The sequence below is a fragment of the Neoarius graeffei genome, chromosome 12 (assembly GCF_027579695.1).
Source record: "Neoarius graeffei isolate fNeoGra1 chromosome 12, fNeoGra1.pri, whole genome shotgun sequence".
Classification (NCBI taxonomy): domain Eukaryota; kingdom Metazoa; phylum Chordata; class Actinopteri; order Siluriformes; family Ariidae; genus Neoarius; species Neoarius graeffei.
In genome coordinates, this window is record NC_083580.1 from 22376519 (window position 1) to 22391051 (window position 14533).

The 14533-nt window shown below is 41.1% G+C and overlaps 1 protein-coding gene across 1 annotated transcript in view; it reads left to right on the forward strand.

Annotated features, from left to right (window-relative positions):
- Window positions 1-14533, forward strand: part of LOC132894886 (lipoxygenase homology domain-containing protein 1-like) — a 157856-nt gene that overhangs the window by 112236 nt on the left and 31087 nt on the right. The window lies entirely within an intron of this gene.

The window sequence follows — 14533 nt, forward strand, 5'->3', positions numbered from 1 at the left end:
ACACACACTCTTCCTCACACTCTGATACATTGTTGATACTAGAGCCTTTGCCAAATCTAGAGCTATTTTCCATCATTTTTGATTGTGTCTTCGTTGTGAGCAGGGGGTGAACAACATGTGAGCATTTGCTCATGAGTTTCTGGTCCAGTACTAGGGTAGAAGCTGATTCCACAGACAGGCCAGTGGCTTCAGCTGCCCTCAAACATGATCCCCACCCCGTGACACTTCCTTCAGTTTCACTGAATCGTATGATATGGGTCTGTGAAGGTCACTGTGCTGCTGGGTCAGTATAGCAGTCATGTAGCCACTGCAGTCATGAACTTACAAGGTGAAAGGTCTGCTGTTGTCCCAAATACCTAAGGCTAATGCATTAGATTAGATTAGATTAGATTAGATTAGATAAAACTTTATTGATCCCTTTGGGAGGGTTCCCTCAGGGAAATTAAGATTCCAGCAGCATCGTTACAGATAAACAGAGAAAAGAAATAGAGAAAAACTTCTAGATAAATTAAAATAAATTAAGTATTTACATATACAAATATAAAAGAATAAGATATGGGGAAGAGGGGAGGGGGAAGGGGAGAGAAGTGGGGTTAGGGTAAGTGTGTGTGTGTGTGGGGGGGGGGAGCAGGAAAGATATTGCACTTTATATTGCACATTATATTGCACATTGTCTGGTATTGCTTATTGTTAGGCTAGGCTACTGCTCCTTCCCATCCTCTGTCCTCCTGTTACCCTTCCTCCCCCCAGAGAGGAGTTGTACAGTCTGATGGCATGAGGGACAAAGGAGTTTTTGAGTCTGTTCGTCCTGCACTTGGGAAGGAGCATGACCATAAGTTTGCGTCAGTTGTTTGAAAATGTCCAACTGGATGTGAATTCAGTTGTAACTTTTTCCTTGGGATCTTTTTCAAGTCTTTCGCATGCCATTCAGTAGCTTGGCAATTTCAGTGCATGAGTAAAAATCCCAGGCAAAATCTCAAACATGCTGTGGTATTCATTATTGTTTTTGCCTGCCCATGATATTTTCAGATGTGTTTAGTTGGACCTATTTCTCAAAATATACAAATTGTTCATTTAAACAATCATGACCTTGACCAGGATAAATCAGTTACTGGTGACAAATGAATGGTAGGTGGTTGATAATGTAGTAGATCTTTGTGTCTTTTACTCATTTTAACAGGCCTCATTTTCATTGGTGGTCCAGTAGGAGCAATAGGAGACACTACCTTTCATAATACTTCTTTTACAGGCACATCTATAGATAGCTCATAGCAAATTTCATCATCTAAATCTGTCTCTTGGCTTGGACTGGTGTCTGAATTTGAGTTTGTATGGTATTTTGCTGCATTTGACATCAGGTGGCAGTATTGTGCTTCTCTTCGCATCCCTTTTTTGCAGCAAAGGGTTGGGTTGAGGGGTTGGTTGAGTACGTATAAAGTAGATGGAGCTGCTGTTGATGTAACATGTGCTGGAGAGAGTTTGGTTTTGAACATGCTCCATTTCTTTATCCCCATTCTCCCTTTTTTCTTTGCCTTTCCTCTTCCACTGTTTCTTTCCCCTCTGTGCTGTTTAAGTCTTTCCCTAAAGTGTGTGACTGTATTGTGTTCAAAGCAAGCACAAAACCCAAGCGAAAACTAGAAGGGCACTCGGTAGAGTGCATACCTCTGCCAAACCACATATTATCAACATCAAAATCAAATCACTTGAACCTAGGATAATACTAAAGTTGTACACCAAATTTCATCAAAATCTGTTCACTACTTTTTGAGTTACATTGGGGAACAGACAAAAAAAAATACTGGATCCACATACATATCCGGATTTGCATCAAAATCTAATCAATTCTTCGTTGGCCCATGGCCTGCCTTTCGTCAAAATTTCATCAAAATTTGGGGACAGCTATGGTCTAGAGGTTTGAGAAGTAGCTTTGGGACCAAAAGGTTGATGGCATGATTCCCTGGACCAGCAGGAATGGATGAAGTGCCCTTGAGCAAGACACCTAAGCCGCAATTGCTCCCTGAGTGGGGTGTGTCAGGGTCCTATTGTATGGTGCTCTGGATAAGAGCATCTGCATAATGTAATGTAATGTTCACTACTTTTTGAGTTACATTTGGAACAGAAAGACAAACAAACAAACGGAGGCAAAAACATAACCTCCTCCAACGAAGTTGGTGGAGGTAATAATACTCATTAAACAGTAATCAGTTGTTACTTCTCAGTGTTAAATGTATTAACTTGGGGGGCATCAGTGTCACACAGCATCTTCTGTAGTCTTGGCTATGCATTCCTGCTGTTATGGCTTATGCATCTAATTTGCAGTTAAATATTCAATCATTAGTGGTTTATATCAGTGTTGTAGTCGAGTCACTAAACCTCGAGTCTGAGTCCAGTCTTGAGTCCCCAGTGTTCAAGTCTGAGTCAGGTCCAAGCCATTAAAAAAAAAATTGAGTCAAGTCCACTATTGATCCAAGTCAAGTCCGAGAACAAGACTCCAACTGCACCATTTGATGGTGGCTGTTTCAGTGCCATTAACATTAGTTTATTCCTGAACATGATGTATGAACAGGTGAATGAACATACATTCTCTTTGTCAGGGAGTGTGAAGTATTCTGTCAGAGATGATTGGGAGATGGATGTAAGTGCAGAAGGTGTGTTTAAGTGAAGTGAAGTGAAGACAGGTAAATAATAAAGAATGGCAGGCAAAAATGTAAAACAGTGAAACAGGCAGTAGGTCGAGCGAGGTATAAACAGGCTATCGTAGACTTGGCAGAATCAAAGACAAGAAATGGGAAATCCAGGATCAGTCACTAAACCTCGAGTCTGAGTCCAGTCTTGAGTCCCCAGTGTTCAAGTCTGAGTCAGGTCCAAGCCATTAAAAAAAAAATTGAGTCAAGTCCACTATTGATCCAAGTCAAGTCCGAGAACAAACAAGGAAATAAGGCTCGGTAATGTGTCAGCAACACAACTCAATACCTCGCAAAGTAAGTGTGTTTTCATAGTTTTTATATAGGTGCGCTGATTGCGCCTTAATCCTGTGCAGGTGCAAGTCGTTTACTGTGCACGAGAGAGTCTGTTTGGTGTGCGCGCTGTCCGGCGCGCACCCGAGAGTCTATCTGATGCACGTGCCAAAGCATGCAGTTGTGACACTCTTGCACGAAATTAGTACAAAAATTAATGTAGATATAAATATCTTATGCCAAATTATTATGGCATGTTACAAAAAAATAAAGAAAAAATCAGAGTCCTTGTCTCCAATTTATGAGTCCGAATGCAGTTAATGCACGAGTCTGAGTCCAAGTCATCAGTGCTCAAGTCCAAGTCGAGTCATGAGTCCTTAAAATTAGGGCACGAGTCGGACTCTAGCCTGAGTCCTGGACTCGAGTACTACAAGCCTGGTTTATATTAAAAAATGGTATATATGGGGTATGTTATATTTTTTAAACTACTTGAAACTAGTTAATGAACTGCTTGCTTGCTTGCTTGTTTACTTACTTATTACTTCCTAAAAATATTTCAGCTGGCTAACTACTGAAGTACTGCCTGCCCCATTATATTCAAAGACGGCTCAACTGCCACTATCAACACTACCATCACTGATTAAATATTAAATGTTTAACTATTTTTGTTACAGAGCCAAAAACCTGCTGATCTGGAAATATATAATTTCAGTATAATAACTAGATAGAACTCGATGCCAACGGCGTCGATGGGGATGCCTCTGCCCGGTAGACTACACGCCTTATTAAGTTGTGATTTGGGGATGGACATTTGGCCTCACAGTAATCTTGACCTGGTGAAATTACTTGTATCAGCCTTGGAGATATTGTGTTCACAAGGTTTCCGGACAGACATTTGACTTCACAGTGACCTTGACCTTAGACCTTTTGATCTCAAAATCTAATCAGTTTATCTTTGTCCCCAAATGCATAAATGGTGAAAGTTTGGTGAAATTCCTTTCATTTGCCTTGGAGATATTGTGTTCACAAGGTTTTCAGACAGACATTTGACCTCACAATGACGTGACCTTAGACCTTTTGATCTCAAAATCTAATCAGTTCATGTTTGTCCCAAAGCGCACAAATGGTGAAAGTTTGGTGAGATTCCTTTTGTCTGCCTTGGAGATATTGTGTTCACAAAGTTTTCGGACAGACATTTGATCTCACAGTGACCTTGACCTTAGACCTTTTGATCTCAAAATCTAATCGGTTCATGTTTGTCCCAAAGCGCACAAATGGTGAAAGTTTGGTGAGATTCCTTTTGTCTGCCTTGGAGATATTGTGTTCACAAAGTTTTCGGACAGACATTTGATCTCACAGTGACCTTGACCTTAGACCTTTTGATCTCAAAATCTAATCGGTTCATGTTTGTCCCAAAGCGCACAAATGGTGAAAGTTTGGTGAGATTCCTTTTGTCTGCCTTGGAGATATTGTGTTCACAAAGTTTTCGGACAGACATTTGATCTCACAGTGACCTTGACCTTAGACCTTTTGATCTCAAAATCTAATCAGTTCATGTTTGTCCCAAAGCACACAAATGGTGAAAGTTTGGTGAAATTCCTTTCATTAGCCTTTGAGATATCGTGTTCACAATGTTTCGGGACAGACGCACGCACGCACGCACACATGGACAGATGGACGCACGGACAACCCGAAAACATAATGCCTCCTGCACCTTATGGTGGCAGAGGCATAAAAATAGTTAACAGTAAACAACTTGTATTCGATGTATAATGATCAACATTGAAACTTGACACTGTCATGCAAATGTTGATTGCATATACAGTAATTATTTAGTTCAGTTACTTATCAACATAAATAGAGCAGTGATGTTGCTAGAAAAGTTATTAGCTAGTTAACTAACTACATAATCTACAACCCCAATTCCAAAAAAAAGTTGGGTCACTGTGTAAAATGTAAACAAAAACTGAATGCAATGATTTGCAAATCTCATAAACCCATATTTTTTTCACAATAGAACATGGACAACATATCAAATGTTTAAACTGAGACATTTTACGATTTCATGAAGAATATTAGCTCATTTTCAATTTGATGGCAGTAACGTCTCAAAAAAGTTGGGACGAGGCACAAAAAGCTGTAAAAAGTAAGTGGTACTAAAAAGAAACAGCTGGAGGAACATTTTTCAACTAATTTGGTTAATTGGCAACAGGTTATTAGCATGATTGGTTATAAAAAGAGCATCTTAGAGAGGCAGTCTCTCAGAAGTAAAGATGGGCAGAAGTTCACCAATCTGCAAAAAATTGCATTTATAGTACAAATTGTGGAAAAATTTCAGAATAATGTTCCTCAATGTAAAATTGCAAAGACTTTGAATATCTCATCATGTACAGTACATAATATAATAAAATTTTTCTGAGAACCTGGAGAAATCTCTGTGCGTGAGGGACAAGCCTGAAAATCAATATTGGATGCCCATGATCTTCAGGCCCTCAGGAGGCACTGCATTAAAATCAGGCATGGTTCTGTAATGGAAATGACTGTATGGGCTCAGGAACACTTCCAGAAATCATTGACTGTAAACACAGTTCGCCGTGCCATCCACAAATGCAGGTTCAAGCTCTATCATGCAAAGAAGAAGCCATATCTGAACATGAATGAATGAACCCTTTATTGTCACTAGTCACATGTACCAGCGAAATTAGCCGTCAACCCGTCCATACATATACATACATACAATTGACACAGGGATAGACAGGACAGGAAGACAGGGATGAAAAATACAGAATAACATGAGGGGAGAGGAGGAGAAAAAAAACACAACCCCCACACTATGCTTCTGTGGGAAGTACAGTGTGGGAACATTAAAAAAACACCTCAGCACATAAGCACAAAAAAAAAACCACAGTACACTTTACAACATGAAAACTCGGGACTCGAGGGGGAAGGGAGTGAGGGAGGGGGCAAACATGGGAGGGGGGTAAGGGGGGGCAGAGGTATAGGTAACCCAGCACAAACAAGCAGTCCGGTCCTGCAGCCAGACGGCGCTTACCCACCTGTCACACTGGGGGTGAAAACGGTGACTGTGGGAAGTGGGGGGAGGAATACAGAGAGAGTCTGACTGCAGTGATCTTCAGGGGGAGGTGTTTCCCCAGCAACGGCCTTGGCCAAGGCATTGCTGGCTGAGGGAGCCAAAGATAAGATTGGAATTTGTTTGGTCTTGGACGAGTAGATGCATTCTTTTCACGACTACCCTGCTTGTCTATTCTGGTCTCGATCCATTTCCCTTTGCAAAGCCAACAGCTTCTCCAAGATGGTATCCACGGTGCGGTTCAAGTTCTGAATAGCCACAGTCTGAGTGCCGACAGCTCTGCCCACCGCTTCAATCATGTCGGGCAGCTTTATGGGGCTTTGGACAGCCATCACTGTTTTCTGATTTCCTTGATAAACCAGGGCAGTGCCTAATACAATCAGCAAAAGTCCTGTAATCATGGTTCTGAATAAGTAGATGTCTTCAATGTCCTCCACAGAAAGAACCGCCAGGCACACGACCCGCCACTTCTCCCATGCTTCCATCGTATAGCCAGCTGCGAATGTCCCAACAGGACAGGCTAGTTCCCCCGAACCCAGGCTTCTCATCGAGAAAATAGTGTCAATTGCGTGAAGAGACCAGTTTATCAATTTCATGATTTTTAGTTTAGAGAGCAATGCGGAGAGAGTCTCTCAAAAGCATAGACAATAGACAGATGAGACAGCAGAAGCAGAAGCAGGAAAGATAAGGGGAGGGAGAGGCAGAGAAATGCGACCGCCTTCCGTGGAAGCACGGAGAAGAAGCATGATCCAGAAACGCCGCCCTCTTTTCTGGGCCAAAGCTCATTTAAAATGGACTGAGGCAAAGTGGAAAACTATTCTGTGGTCAGACAAATGGAAATTTGAAATTCTTTTTTGGAAACTGTGGATGCCGCATCCACCGGACTAAAGAGGAGAGGGGCCATCTGGCTTGTTATCAGTGTAGGTTGAATTGGGATTAATTAAATTATAAATTATGTAATAATTGATAATTAAATTAATCAATTTATAAATAAAGATCAGTCTCATAAAATCTTAAATTATTAATCCTAATACTCACCGTGAATGGTTACATTCAAGATTAATGGTAGCTCTGTATTAGATGGGAAACCCAGTTGTATACAAAAGCTAAATTTTGAAGGAAAAAGGAGTTCTAAATAGTTGACCTTGTGAATAAACAACAATAACAAGTAAAATGCAATTCAATTTTATTAGCTTTTATTTGTCTACTACTCACTAATAATAATCTCAAAATACATTCAATGTCGGCAAAGGTAATAAGACAAAACAATGGAACAATTACACCTGGACTATAAATTTGAGGGAAAGAGAGAGAGAGAAAGAGATAGGAAAAAAAATCCCTTGTGTGTGTGTGTGTGTAGGTGTGTGTGTGTGAGGCTAGGGCAAGCCGATGCGTGCGTGTGTGTAGGTGTGTATGTATCTGTGGGCAGATGCTAACGACTAGCCACTCTGGCAATGCTTAAACAAAATGGCGGTCAGTGCCTAGGTGTCGTATCACAGGTAACTCAATGAGGGAGGTACCAAAATGGCGTCGGGAAAAATGGCGCCTGCAGGCCTAGTCGAGAACACAAGCCTACCAGCTAGCGTATCACCCTGAGGTAGCTAGCAATAAGTTGCTAAGGAGAATCTGACCACGTTACAGCTGGATCCAAACACTGTACTTAACAACAATTTCCAACAGACTATCTAGGCAAAGAACTCAACGCGAGAGAGAATTTTTTGAATTTTCAAAAGATCTTTATTACAATCTTAAAAATACATCAAAATCAATTTTCCACTGTATTCAACATGTAAAAATAGTTTAAAAATAAATAAAATATTTAAAAAAAAATCTATTTTTTAAAGAAATGTGCAAACTGCAGCTTATCATTTTCAACAGCACACAACATATTGTTGCAACACCATCTTTCCTCAAATACATCAAGGCTTTTCATAGATTTATAAAAATGAAAATCAATCAAAATACGACATCTTACAAGAGTAGAAAACACCACTAAAATATCAACATTTAAATCCTGTTCAACTTTCCTTTTACGAGTTACATATATCGCCATCTTCGCTTGCCCAAGCAGGAAGTTTAAGAGTTGACATTTAAAACGATATTTTTTTACGTATTTAAACCCAAAAATGAAAGTCTCCAAAGAGAAACTTTCATTTAGCTCAAAAAAAAGTGTAAACAAAATAGCAAAAAGAGGGCTCAGCCGCTGACAATGCATAAAAGCATGGAATACAGTTTCCCTTGAGGAACAAAAAGGGCACCCTTGATCCACACCTGGATCTAAAACAGAGACAAAAGCATTCACAGCTATTGCACCATGTAGAATACGCCACTGTAAATCCCCAGCTTTTTTGGTTAATGGTGACTTGTACAGAGCTCGCCATTGTCGTTTGACATTATAATCAACCTGCAAGACCTCACGCCAGGGTGTATCCACCCTCTTGTCTAGGAACCTTTTATTGAAAGATAAAACACACAGTTTATACAATTGTTTACCTGCTGCAGTAAGAAAAACCAAACTCTTCGTATCTAAATAACAACCTGTACACCCTGCTAAATCTGGGAGCAAAGTAAACCTGGGAAAAAGGTCCTGATAATCAGGACCCCTTTCCCCCCTAAAAAAAATCCCGTAGCATTTGCATTTCCTCTCCAGTTAAGAGAGACCGCCATTTCCCTAGTAACCGATCTATTATCCGAATTGACCTCACACCCAAGTGATGGGCTAATGTACAGCTATCAGTCAAATCAGGACCAACAAACTCCACTAAATCCCCAAGGGTTGTAACTCCTGAGCTGATAAGTTTAGATGTAGGTACCAGGGAAATTTCTTGGCTTACATCAAGAACAGAGCCATAAATCAGAGGCTCATTAAGTAGCCAGAATAATGACCCTATTGGTCGTGTGCATTGTGTAGTAAAAAGGGACCAGACTTTAAACAGATTCTTATAAAAAACAGGAAACAAATTAAGATTCATTCTCTTTGGACTGAACCTGAACAAAGTTCTATCCATCCCCAGCCCTTCAAAACGTTGTAAAATACAACAGGCTGCAGCTTTCCAGCTTGAGTTCACTGATCCTGTGAGAAGACGCTGTATAAACTGCAGACGAAAAGCAGCGGTTCGGCTCTATAGGTGAACGAGTCCATGTCCACCCTCCTCCTTGGGCAGGTATAAAACGCTCTGTGGTACCCAGTGAAGATTGTCCCAGAAAAAATCAACCAGTATTGACTGAATCTTCACCAGCAGGTTTGATGGAGGGTCCACACAAGCCAGACGATGCCAGAGAGAGGATGCAACCAGGTTGTTAATAATTAGAACACGCCCCCTGTAGGAAGTGATGTTAAGTAAAAATTTCCATTTTTCTAAATGACCTTTAACCTTTTCAACCACTCCTTCAAAATTCTTTTGGATGTACACATCATCACCTAAGAAAACTCCAAGGTATTTAAACCCACCCCTATTCCAGGATAAGCCATCAGGCAGACAAGGTTCACCATTCACCCATCTCCCAACAAGCAAGGCTAAGCTTTTTGACCAGTTCACTTTTGCTGAAGAAACAGCTTTAAACTCATCACAGATTTTCAAAAGGGTGTCAACATCTCTCTGGCCATTAACAAGGACTGCCACATCATCAGCGTAGGCTGACAATTTAAAAACCTCCTCACAGTTTGGGATTTTCACCCCAGCAATATCCCTCCTCAACTTTACTAGGAGTGGTTCAATAGCCAGACTGTACAGCATACCTGACAGGGGACATCCTTGACGGACACCTCTGTATACTTTAAAAGGAGCACACAAGTCACCATTAACCTTGAGTATACTTTCAATGTCACAATATAATGCTTTAATCATACAGATAAAATTTGGGCTAAAACCAAAGGCTGACAAAGTATTCCACAAATAACTGTGCTCCACCCTATCAAAAGCTTTTTCTTGGTCAATTGAGACCACACCAAAATCAAGGCTACAAATGTTACTAATGTGAAAAACATCCCTAATGAAGGAAATATTGTTATGAATCAGTCTGCCTGGCACGCAGTAGGTCTGGTCAGGGTGGACTACCTGGTCGAGAAACTCCTACAGTCTATTTGCTAAAACTTTTGAGAGCATTTTGTACTCAGAGCAGAGGACTGACACTGGCCTCCATGATCTTATGTCTGTCAGGTCTCCCTTTTTTGGCAACAAAGTAAGCACTGCTCTACGGCAGCTCAGTGGCAGCTTCCCCCTGGTAATACTGTCTTTCAGAACAGCAAGCACATCTGTGCCTAATTCTGGCCAAAAGGACTTATAAAAGTCTACTGGCAGGCCATCCACACCAGGTGCTTTGCCATTCTCCATGCTCTGGAGGGCTCTCTCCAGCTCCTCTAGGGTCAACACCCCTCCAAGGGCTGCATTTGCCTCTTTGGATACCTTAGGTAGATCGCAAAGGAACGCCTTGTCAGTCGCCTGATCTTGCGGAATCTCACATTTGTAAAGCTCCTTGTAAAAATTGACTGCCCTCCCACGTGTTGCCGCAGAATCAGATAAGATATTCCCATCCTCAGACCTCAAAACATGAATGAACTTCCTCTGGCCATTCCTTATTTCCAAGTTAAAAAAGAATTTTGATGGTACATCCATCAACTCCACACTCTGAAAGCGGGACCTGACCAGAGCTCCCTGTGCCCTCAACCCTAGAAAATCAGCCAATGTTTTCTTCTTTGCTTTGAGAATTTCAGTAGACCTCTGATCACCGGATTGCTCTGCCTGATTTTGAAGTACAATAATTTCCTCCTCCAGCTTTCTCATTGAAAGTGTTATGCTCCTTGTGACATTGGCTGTATACTCCTGACACAATTGTTTAATTTGTACCTTGCCACAATCCCAAAATTGCTGCAAAGACTTAAAACAGGATTTTGTGGTTCTGAATTCCTTCCAAAAAAAGAGGAAGACTTCTCTAAAATGGCCATCAGTCAATAAATTGGTGTTAAAGTGCCAGTAGGCACTTTTTGGTTTGACAGATTCTAAAAACAAAGAACAGAAGACTAAGCTATGGTCTGAAAAGCCAATTGGAATTATGGAACATTTCTTGAATAAACTAAGCTGGTGTCTGAAACACAGGTGGCTTCTCCAGTGAGGAGAGGGAGGAAGATCCTCCTTAAAAATTCTAAGAATAAAAAGTTGAAATTGTCTTGACCAATTTAATGAATTGCTGTCCTTGAATATTACTATTTTACTGCCAAATACGACATGTACATTATATTCGTTTCTCTGGGTGAAATTACATTAGCACCCCCTATCGCTCGCTATTAGAAATTACTGCACGGAGGATCTTCCTCCCTTCGGCTCCCATTCACTCCGATTCAAACAGTCTCCGGCACTGGCGGCTCGTGGTTAACATAGACTTCAATGAGAGAGAGGAGGAAAATCCTCCTCTAAGAGGGTGGGACTAGCTAAGAGATCTGACAAGTGCTACAAAATATCAACCAATAGGCTGCAGCCCTCGTTGCGCAATGAACCAATAAGTAGAGGCCTTAGCTGCCTGGGGGGAGGGGTTATCTTATCAAACTTAACTTCTAGATCCGGTGACTCGGGCACTTCGGCAGTCAGAGTGAGAACGGCGAGGTGGAAGTGGATTGACTATGTTATAGATATTCTACGAATAAAGTAATGGAAACAGAGGACGTGGTGAATGTTTTGCTTGCAAAACCCTTCCATGGGCTGAGCTACAAACATGGCCGCCAGGTTTGCTTCATTAAATACGGAAGATTTTGAGAGAATTTTGAAAGAGAAAGATGTGTTGAACACCTGAAAGTAATGTGTACAGCAGCTATAAAAAGTGTACACACCCCGTTAAAATGATAGGTTTTTCAACTATTATCAACTCAACCCGTGCGTGTAACTATAGCCGGTCCAGCAGGTGCGGTCGCATTGGGGCCCGTGACCTTCAACCAAGCATTCCTTCCTCCCTCACTTTTACAAAAGCCAGCCGCTACTGGTCTGAAACCATAAAATCTATCAAGTCTTGCCAAAGACAACAAGTTGTTATGTGAGTGTACCCAGGTATATTGCTTCTGCCCCCCATGAAAGTTTCTCCAGATATCACTGAGGTCATTGGAGTTCACAATCTCTACAAGTCGTCTACAAGAGGGCATGTGTGGCTCTACATGATTTCTATCAATACTTTGTGCAGTGCAATTAAAATCTCCACCAAGAATAACAATATCATCAGGACAACAATTTCCTAAAACATTTCCTATGGTATTCAAAAACAGCATTCTATCTGTTGCTGTTGTAGGAGCATAAATGCAGATAAACACAAAGTGATTCTCAAACTGGGCTCTGACTTTTAAAAGTCTACCCTTTGCAATTTCATCAATCTGATAGGTAATAGGGATAAAGGACTTTGAAAACAACACTGCAACACCACCACTATTAGATGTACCATGACTAAGAATAGATAGCCCATCAAACTCCTGAGCCCAATCAGCTACATTAGACATGTCACTGTGCGTTTCTTGCGCAAAGACATCAAATTTATTCTGTCTTATTATTTCAAAAACAGCGGCTCGTTTACTTCTTTCTCTAGCACCATTTACATTTAGAGACGCCACACGAACCTCACCCATCATTAAAAAGAAAAAAAGAGAAAATAAAAATAGACCTATACAATCAGCCATCCCAAAATGTTGAAAGGGTGTTTAACACTAAACATCTTTAGCAAGTAGAACATTGAGTTTTGTGAGAATTTTTTTGAGACGATAGCACTCTTGATCAGAGAAGCTTCCCTCTCGCATAAATGTTCGTGTTTTCATCATAAATTGTTCAATATCAGGAAAATAATCATCAACCCGGACCTTCTTAGCATGCTTTGTATCCCTAAGGAATTTCTTTATATCCTCCATTCTGTAATTGCGAGTGCGGTAGCCACTTAGTCGCAGACTGCAGGATATACTACAATCAGATAGATCGCTCTCACTCTCATTATCGCTCAAATCAATAAGAGACCGTTCGTCTTTTTCACTCTTTTGAATTGGTTTCTTTTTCCTTTTCTTTGACGGTATTTTAAAAAACTTATCACCCTCTTCCAAAACAGAAGTTTCCATATCTTCCTCTGGAGCCTCCTCAGCAATAGTGGCATCATCATTGCTTCCCTGACACTGAGAATCAGTGATGATCTCCCCCAAAGGTGTGGAAAGACCCTCCCCATCAGTAGTTTTATCGTTGAGGTTTTCTACTTGCGCTTCAGACCCATGCGCAACATTTTGTTCCTGGGCTTCGCTCACAGGCCCAGTAGCACCAGCGGTACCCTCCCCCTCAGTAGTTGCACTAACGTTAGTGTTAACATTAATCACGCTCGATGCTCCCTCTGCCACATCACCCCTAGTTTCATTAACATTACAATTTTCTTTGTTTCCAGAATTATTAGCGTCTTCCTTTTTATCAGGACACGCACGTACGAGATGACCCGTTTGTCCACAACCAAAGCATTTCATCACGCTAGTTGTTGCATAAAACACATAATTAAAGTTATCCACAGTCACATTCATTGTCAAATCCAAATCATCTTTGTTATCCTTAAGAACCATGTACACAAAACGCCTGAAGGACACTATATGTTTCAACAAAGGGGATTTGCTCGCAATCGGAATTTTCTTAATTGTCGAGACCAATTTACCATAGCGCGACAGTGTTTGTCCTAGAACTTCATCAGAAATGAAGGGGGGAACATTTGAGAGAATTACTTTCTTGGATGGCTTAGAAAGAGGGACAACAGATGTAAAAACACCATCTATCACCACACCCGTCTCCGTCAGGTGATTGGCAAGCTCAATTGATTTTAGGAACAAAACAATCGCATTATTCATGCGGGAAGCTGATACGATATTCTCATAACCAACAACTTCACCAGCAGCCAAACTACAATCCTCAACACTGGCTGTCAATGCGGTTTTAACAGCATGACGCCGAGTAAGTTTATCAAAATCCTCTGCCATGATTCCAGCACAAAGGCTGACGGCAGTCACTTTAGGGGAAAACCCCTGTTTATTACCAGAAAGGGACTAACCCAAGTACGAAGTAGAAGTTCAGCAGAAAGTTACAAGGAGAAAAAAAAAAGAAAGAAAATAAGAAAAAAGTAAGAAATAGAGATTTAAACAGACCACTCATTCGCGGCCACAGCTCCACACTCACTCACAGCGCTCCGGCTCCGCCCACTCACTCCGCATGCGCACACAGAGAGAGAGAGAGAGAGAGAGTGTATATATGTGTGTAATAGGTGTTGGATGGAGAGGACTAGGCCTTGTAGCGGTCTAGCCTCGGAGCTTAAAATAACAAACTTGTCGCTGCGCTGCTAATCAGATAGGGAAGCTAGCAATGGAGTTAAGGAAAGATATCATGCAAGATACCCTGTCTAACAAGTTCAAAGAAAAAAACAGAACCAAAACAAACAATAAAAAACAAACAAACACCTTCCGTGTCTGAGCGGGTATGCTAAACAGCTCAAAGCT